This window comes from Myotis nattereri (assembly GCF_964212035.1).
Source record: "Myotis nattereri genome assembly, chromosome: 11".
In the NCBI taxonomy this organism is placed as follows: Eukaryota; Metazoa; Chordata; class Mammalia; order Chiroptera; family Vespertilionidae; genus Myotis; species Myotis nattereri.
In genome coordinates this window covers 44,753,399-44,761,666 of record NC_138086.1, presented here as the reverse complement: position 1 = coordinate 44,761,666, position 8,268 = coordinate 44,753,399, and positions in this window count along the sequence as shown.

Sequence of the window (8,268 nt, the reverse complement as noted above, 5' to 3'; positions counted from 1 at the left end):
AATGTAAATTTCCTAGGTCACAGGTCTGAGCCAGACCTAAGGGACTCAGGAATACTGCACGTTTAACAAGCAGTCCATTTGACAGTGACACAGGTGGTCACAGGGTAAACTTAGTATTATATACTGAATGCCCAAAACCTGCTCTTATAATAGCAGTAAATGATAATTCTACTTTATCTATTCTCAGGCCAATAATCTTGCAGTTACCATTGTTTCTTCTCTTCTCTCATAACTCACATTCAGTCCAATAGTAAAGTGTTAAAATATATCCATAATCCTGCCAGTTGTTCCCACTTCCACAAGTACCACCCTGGACCAAGCCACCATCATCTCTCACCTTGATTTTTACTTGGTCTCTCTGCTTCTACCCTTGCCTTCTCATAGTATATTCTCTACAGAAGTCAGACTGATCCTTAAAAAACGGAAATCACATTGTGTCATTTTTTTCTACGCAAAACCCTTTATTAGCATTCCCTATCGTTCAGAGTAAACCCCCACAAGCTCACCTACCAAACCTGGTCTCAGATCCTATCTACCCTCTCTGCCTTACTGACTCTGACCTAGCCACACTGGCCTACTTGGTCTTTCTTCAAAAGGGCAAACAGGTACCCGACTCAGAGTCTTTGCACTTGTTATTCCCACTGCCTGAAACGTTCTTCCCCAGATAGCCAGACAGCTCGCTTTCTAATCCTTCCTGCATAATTATTGGCTTCTTGAACACCCTATTAATGTGTCTTCCTCTCAGATTTATCCCCTTCACTTTCTGTTATCACTTTCTAAAACTATGCTAGTTGGATGTTGGATCTACTCCATTCCTTGCCTGGCTTCATTTATTTTTTATTTTTTTATTTCACATCACTTATTACTACCTGACATAATTTACTTTATATCTCTCTCCAATCTCATGCCATAAGTACCCCTAAAACAGGACTTTGTTTAATTTGTGCATTGTTATATCCCAAAAGTCTGGCACATGGTAGGTGCTCAATCAATATTTGTTGAAAGAACAAATGAATATTTTACTCCTCTCTCTCCCTTTGCTTTAATATTTACTTAAATATTAACTAAATCTGTAGTAACACTACCCATCATTCTTTGGTAGTCCTACAAATCAATTAATATTCTATTCTAATGATGGAAAATCATTGTTATTTGTTCCTTTTCCCCTAATTCTTGAGCAGTGCTGTGCTATAGAACTTTCCATAATGACTATCTACACTAATTTGGTAGCCACTAGCCACATGAGGTTATTGCACAGTTCAAATGTGGCTACTACAACTAAGGGACTGGATTTTTAATTTATTTTAAAAAGCAACAGGTAGCCAAGTAGCTATTATATTGGACAGTATAGTTTTGAATAATATAATTTTTAACATTCTAATTAGCCATTTCATAATTTTACATTTTTATTTTTTTTTTAAAAAATCTTTATGGTAACTTAAGATTATTTTTTTAACCATGAAGCAAGTAGCTTCATATTCTCATTTAAATTTTTTTCATTGGTTTCTTTACAATTTAAATGTATATTTACTTTGAAATGTGTTGTGTGCATTTTAAATATATAAATAAGGTAACCAGAATGTTTTAATAAAAGGAATGAAATGTAACTTTCATCATAAAATTTAAAACTGGGAAATTCATTTTAGTGGATGTTTTTTGGTTACTCAAAAGCCATTCCTGCCCTGTCTGATGTGACTCGGTTGGGTGTTGGCCTGTGCACTGAAAGGGTGCCAGTTCAATTCCAGGTCAGGGCACATGCCTGGCTTGCCAGCTATATCCCCGTAAAGGGGCGTGCAAGAGACAGCCAATTGATGTTTTGCTCTTACATTGATGTTTCTCTCTCTTTCTCCCTCTCTCTTCCTATCTCTTTAAAAATCAATTTTAAAAAATCTAAAAAAAAAAAAAAAAAAGCCATTCCCAACCTGTTTCTCCTTTGTAACCTCCCATGATAGAAGCTAGAAACACAAAAACACAAATACTTTCTGAGCCTTCTTTGCAGCAATGACTGGCAATGTGACCAGATATGACCCATGAGATACATGTAGACATTTATTAGGAAAATGTTGGGTATTCTGACAAAAAAGGAACAGACAATAGAATACTACTCCATAATAAAAAGTCCAATCTCTTGATATATATATATATGAATGACATGGGAGAATCTGAAAAGTATTATGTTGAGTGAAAAAATCCAAACAATTGTACATATTATGTGGTTTCATTTTTATCAAATTTAAGAATGTAATTTAAGTTTTACTGCTAAAAATCAGAACTATAGTTGCTTCTTGGGGCGGGGGGGGGGGGTGGAGACTGGTTGAAAAGGAGCACAAGGGAGCTTTCAGGGGTGATGGAAATACTCTGTGTGCTGATTTATGTGATGACCACATTAGTATATACATTCATCAACACACATTGATCCTCCTTGAAACACCTGAGACACTTTTTCACGTGACTGCAGGGACACATGGCATTTACCTAGTTTTCCTCTTAACTTTCTGGTTGCTCCTTTTCTGTATTTTCTACTGATTCCTTTCCAGCTCTTCAACCTTTAATTAAAGGGGTGCCTTAGGGCTCAGTCCTTGGACTTTTATATCGACTCACTCCATGGATGATCTCATCCAAGTACGTGACTTTAAATACCATGGGTGTACTGATGACTCTTAAATTTATATCTCGGCTTGGAATTCTTCCTAGACCCTCTATTTGATATCTCTACTTGGTATCTCAAATTTAGTATGAACAAAACTGAGCTTTTGGTATATGCCCTTCAATCTTTTCTTCCAACAGGCTTTCCCACCTCAGTTAAAGGCAACTCCTGTCTTCTATTTTTGAAGGTCAAAAAACTGGGAGTCATGCTTGATTCCTCTTTCTCTCCCACTTCACATCCAGTAAGTCAGCAAACACTGTTGCTCTACCTTTAAAATATGCCCAGAATTTGACCATTTCTCACAATGCCACCACAGGGGTCCAAGCCACCATTACTTCTCACCTGGATTAGTGCAAGAGCGTTCTAAGTGCTTACCCTGCCTTTGCCCTCAGGTGATTCTTTAACCAATTACCAAAAGTCAGTGCAGTCACATTTCTGCTCAAAACTCTCCAAAAGAGTTACCGTCTCTTTTAGAATAAAAAGCCAAGTACTTACAAGAGCTGGCTCCATCTAACTGTTCTCAGCTCATTGTCTTTTACATTTTTCCTCATTCACTTTGCTCTAACCATGCTGGATTCCTAATTGTTCATTAAACAAGACAGAAGGGTCTGTGCAACCTGGTCATCCCCCTGGATATCGGCATGGCTTGCTTCCTCACTTCTTTCAAGTCTTCATTCAAAGTTCCCTTCTAAATTAGGCCTTTCTTACCCAAATTTCTAATCCTTCTCTGCTCGAGTACTTATCACTATCTAATATACTGTTTGTTTTATTTATCTTGCTTATTATTTGTGCCCCTCTACAAGAATGTAAGCTCCACAAAGGCAGGGATATATGCCTTTCTTTTTTCAGTGTTATTATCGCTAGTCTGTACAACAGAACCTAGCACAGTAATAACTGCTCATAAATATTTGTGAATGAATGCATGTAGGTTTTATAAAGGCTCCCATAGGTCAAGAAACAGATTCAGGAGTTAGAAGGAAGTCTGGAAGCTGAAAGACAAGAGACCAGTGTCATAAAAAAAGTGTAGAGGAAAATGATTCCCAGTCTCCCTGGATTCTGAGGCAAACTGTGATGGTGGGTAAATTAAAGGCTTCCAGATTTTCAGAATTTCAAAAATATTGTTCTTATGAATTCTTTCTTAGGAAGCTACCAGCTGATAGACTCCCCTAAAATGAGGGGGAAATCCCACAAAGTGGGAAGATACAGGTTCCAGGAAACAAGAATTCAACACAAGAGTAGAGGCAAAGGGAAAACTTAGCATAATAATTAGTAAAATTCTAGGCAGTCGCCATGCAGAAGGCCTGGAGAGTGACAAATACAGACAGAAGCAGGAGAACCTGGATTATAGAGGAATGTTGCTGAGAAAACAACCACAACAGAAAAAGACTTCTCCAGTCCTGTAGTTCATGAAACAATTAGCAGTAGGTAAATAGAAAACAAAACAACACTATGTGGCTCAGTGATTATAAGCAATATCTGCATGTTAATAATAATGCAAAATAATAGTCAAAATGGTTTGCCCAAAATTGTAAGGTAGGTAGAAAAGAATGTGGAAAAGTTATTGGCAGGAGCCAAAATCAAAATTTTCATAGTCAGAAGTTGATATGTAAACATCTAAAATGTAATCATAAAAATAGCAATGTAAACATTATTTAGAATTATGAATATAAATAGCTAAAGGAAGGGAAAAAAGAGTTGAAAGAACTTGCCTCTGAAGACTGGGTGTGAGAGACTGAGTGAGATAGGACCTTCAGATGCTCCTATTCTTCATTACAAGCTTTGTAGTAGTATTTGATTTTTTAGGTTGTATAAATGCAATTTCAAAGGAGTAAAAATAAAATATAAGAAGGCCATGTAAAATGAAGACATATTGTATTAGTATAAATGTCATTTAGAGTTATAGAGGTAATAAAGGAATTAAACACCAATGGTAAAAGACAATGGTTACCTCTGAAAAGTGGGATTGGGGGCTGACTTTTCATGACCATAGGCATGATTGCTTTTACAATAGAAAACAAATGAATAAGACCAAACCACTATACAGGCTGGCACATCAGATATCTGTGAGAAGGGGATAGTACTGGAAATTAATTGTGAATTAGCCTCCTTTCAGGAAGCTCACTTTGACAGAACTTATATGCTAACATAAAGAAGTTACTATTTTGAGAAAATGAACATTTTTGCTTTAACAGGATGTTACAATGATTTAACATTATAAAAACTCAATCTAGTATCTTAACATCAAGGAAAGGTGCCTGGTGGCTTAATAGGAGTTACCCAAATACTAAAATCCAAATTCAAAATTGTCCACTTGAATCCAAATGACCTTCCTGGACGACTTAATATTCTTGGGATTTTGTTCTAATCTTATGTCAGGAGCAAATTTTCCTTAATGCCCAGTGGAGTCATTTGAATCTGACACAGAAATAGAAAATAAAATAGAAATAGAAAAACAGTAATGATAGATAAGTATATGGTCAAGACTTCCATGTGCACCATGGTGGGCTGCATGAAACCCACTTATTAAAAGCATTGAGGTTACCCAGGGGGAAATATCTGTTTTTATTTTTCAAGATATTTAGACAAAAATTTAACAACATCCCCCAAGAATTCATTAAAAGATTTTTTTTTTATTTTAAAATGTTTTTAGTCCTAACCAGTTTATTTCAGTGGATAGAACGTTCGCCTCTGGACTGAAGGGTCCGGGTTCAATTCCAGTCAAGGGTATGTACCTTGGTTGCAGGTGCAATCTCCAGTAGGAGGCAGCTAATTGATGTTTCTCTCTCATTGATGTTTCTAACTCTCTATCCCTCTCCCTTCCTCTCTGTAAAAATCAATAAAATATATTTTAAAAAATGTTTTTACTATAGGCCCTGGCCAGGTAATACCTTCTGATACACCAAGGTTGCAGGTTCAATTCTTGGTCAGGGCACATACAAGAATTAACCAATGAATGCATAATAAGTGGAACAATAAATCTCTCTCTTCTCTCTCTCTCTCTCTCTCTCTCTCTCTCTCTCCCTCTTTCAAATCAATTTTATAACATTTAAAAAATAAAGTGTTTTTATTAATAATATTTTAATACATACGAATAATGTAACTCATGCATAACGGATAATGGATGGTGGTACAATGAGCACCAGTCAACCTACTACTCAGTTCAAGAACTGGACCATTACCAATGCCACAGTAGTAACTCCCTTAGTGCTCTGTTCCTCATTGCTAAAATAGTATTCTCTATAGCTAACTTCAGTACTTCCTGTTATGATTCAAGTTAATTTCCCTTGGCTCTATTCTCTCATTTCTACTATTTTATAACTTTATAAAGCCTTTTTCATTTTATAAATAACATAGTATTTGGTCTTCTGGTAAATATTAATTATATCTTCAAGGGCTTCTTTTCCTAAAATAATTTTAAGATGTACTTCCAGAATAGCTATTAGTAAATTTGAGGGCCAGTTTTGAGTTTTATAACATTATGATAACTATTATTATAAAACAGATTTTTAAAAAGCCATAATCTAATTGTATATTTCCTTGTTTTATGTATTATGAAAGTCCTGTACACACCATGCAACATTTCCACTCTTATTATCATTATTATTGGCAATAACTCTTTATTACTTTTAATAAAGCATTATCAATAGAAATAAAAAGATTTAATAGTTTTCATGATGGGAGAAAACTAAGATGGCGGCATAGATAAACACCGGGAAATAGTCGCCTCCCACAACAATTGAAAATTAGCCCAAAGGACGGAGCAAACATCGTCCAAAACAACAGGAAGGCTGGCTGAGTGTAATTTCTACAACTAGAAGAAAAGAAAAGCACGCTGAGAGCCAGAGGAGCTGCGGAGGCTGAGTGCAGAGGTACGCGGCGGCTCGCGCGCGCGGAAAGGGGGTGGCACCTGAGGACGCGGCTGTCTTTTTGAATCACAAGCTCCCGACTGCTCTGATCTCCGGTTCCGGGAAGTCTCTGGGGACCCAGGACTCATACAGGGAGAGGCTGCTCTCTCAGGCGGCAGCGGGCGAACTTGGGGGGCCGCTTTCCCTCAGAGGTGCTTGCAGCCGTTACCGGGACACTGAGACGCGCGACTCCGGGCGCGGAGAATCAGCCATAGCTTCTTTCTCCGGCCTTTTGCCTCCCTGAGACCCCGCCCCACCCGGGCTGCGGCAGAGGCTTTTGCATGTGAATGCCCCAGAACTTTGCAACCTGATAATTACCTAACTGCAGCCGGGCCAGCCAGACCCGGAACTTCCAAGAGAAGGCCCAAGGCCCCGCAGCGGCTTGCATTGCTTCACAGCTGAGCCTCTTTGTAGTTCCTGCTGTGTGGCCTCAGGCAGGGGCTGAATTAGCACCTCCTTAGATCCAGGAGCCACTGTACCCAGTGGTCAGAGGGGGTCCATTCTCCCACTTCAGACACAGCTGCTTCCCACAGCCAATTGGCCTGGAGGTCAATTCCTCCCAGTGATCCTACAACAACCAAGGCACCAAGAGTGCACCAAGAGTGTCCACCCCAGGTAACTGGGGAGGCTGAGCCACTGGGCCCTACAGGACACCCAGCGCGCAGGCCACTCTATCAACACAGGGAAGCAGCCAAAATGCGGAGACAAAGAAACAGGTCACAATTGGCAGAAACGGAGGAGGCCAGACGACTGGATATAGAGTTCAAGGCCACGTTTATAAGGTTTGTCAAGAATTTTATGGAAACCGCCGATAAATTTAATAAATCCCTCAAGGAGTATGGTGAGACCATGGAGGTCATGAAAAAGGACCAATTAGAAATTATGCATACACTGACTGAAATAAAGAATACTTTACAGAGATCCAACAGCAGACAAGAGGATCCCAAGAATCAAGTCAAAGATTTGAAATGCAAAGAAACAAAAAATACCCAACCGAAAAAGAAAAAAGAAAAGAGATTCAAAAAATATGAAGATAGTGTAAGGAACCTCTGGGACAACTTCAAGCGTACCAACATCAGAATTATAGGGGTACCAGAAGGAGAGAGAGGGCAAGATATTGAAAACCTTTTTGAAGAAATAATGACAGAAAACTTCCCCCACCTGGTGAAAGAAATGGACTTACAAGTCCAGGAAGCGCAGAGAACCCCAAACAAAAGGAATCCAAAGAGGACCACACCAAGACACATCATAATTAAAATGCCAAGAGCAAAGGATAAAGAGAGAATCTTAAAAGCAGCAAGAGAAAGACAGTCAGTTACCTACAAGGGAGTACCCATTCGACTGTCAGCTGATTTCTCAACAGAAACCATGCAGGCCAGAAGAGAGTGGCAAGAAATATTCAAAGAGATGAATAGCAAGAACCTGCAACCAAGATTACTTTATCCAGCAAAGCTATCATTCAGAATGGAAGGTCAGATAAAGAGCTTCACGGATAAGAAAAAGCTAAAGGAGTTCATCACCACCAAACCAGCATTATATGAAATGCTGAAAGGTATTCTTTAAGAAGAGGAAAAAGAAAAAAGGAACTCTTACCATTTGCCACAGCATGGATGGAACTGGAGAGTGGATAAATACCACAAGATCTCACTTATTTGTGGAATATAATGAACAACATAAACTGATGAACAAGGACTGATCCAGAGACGGAGAGGCATT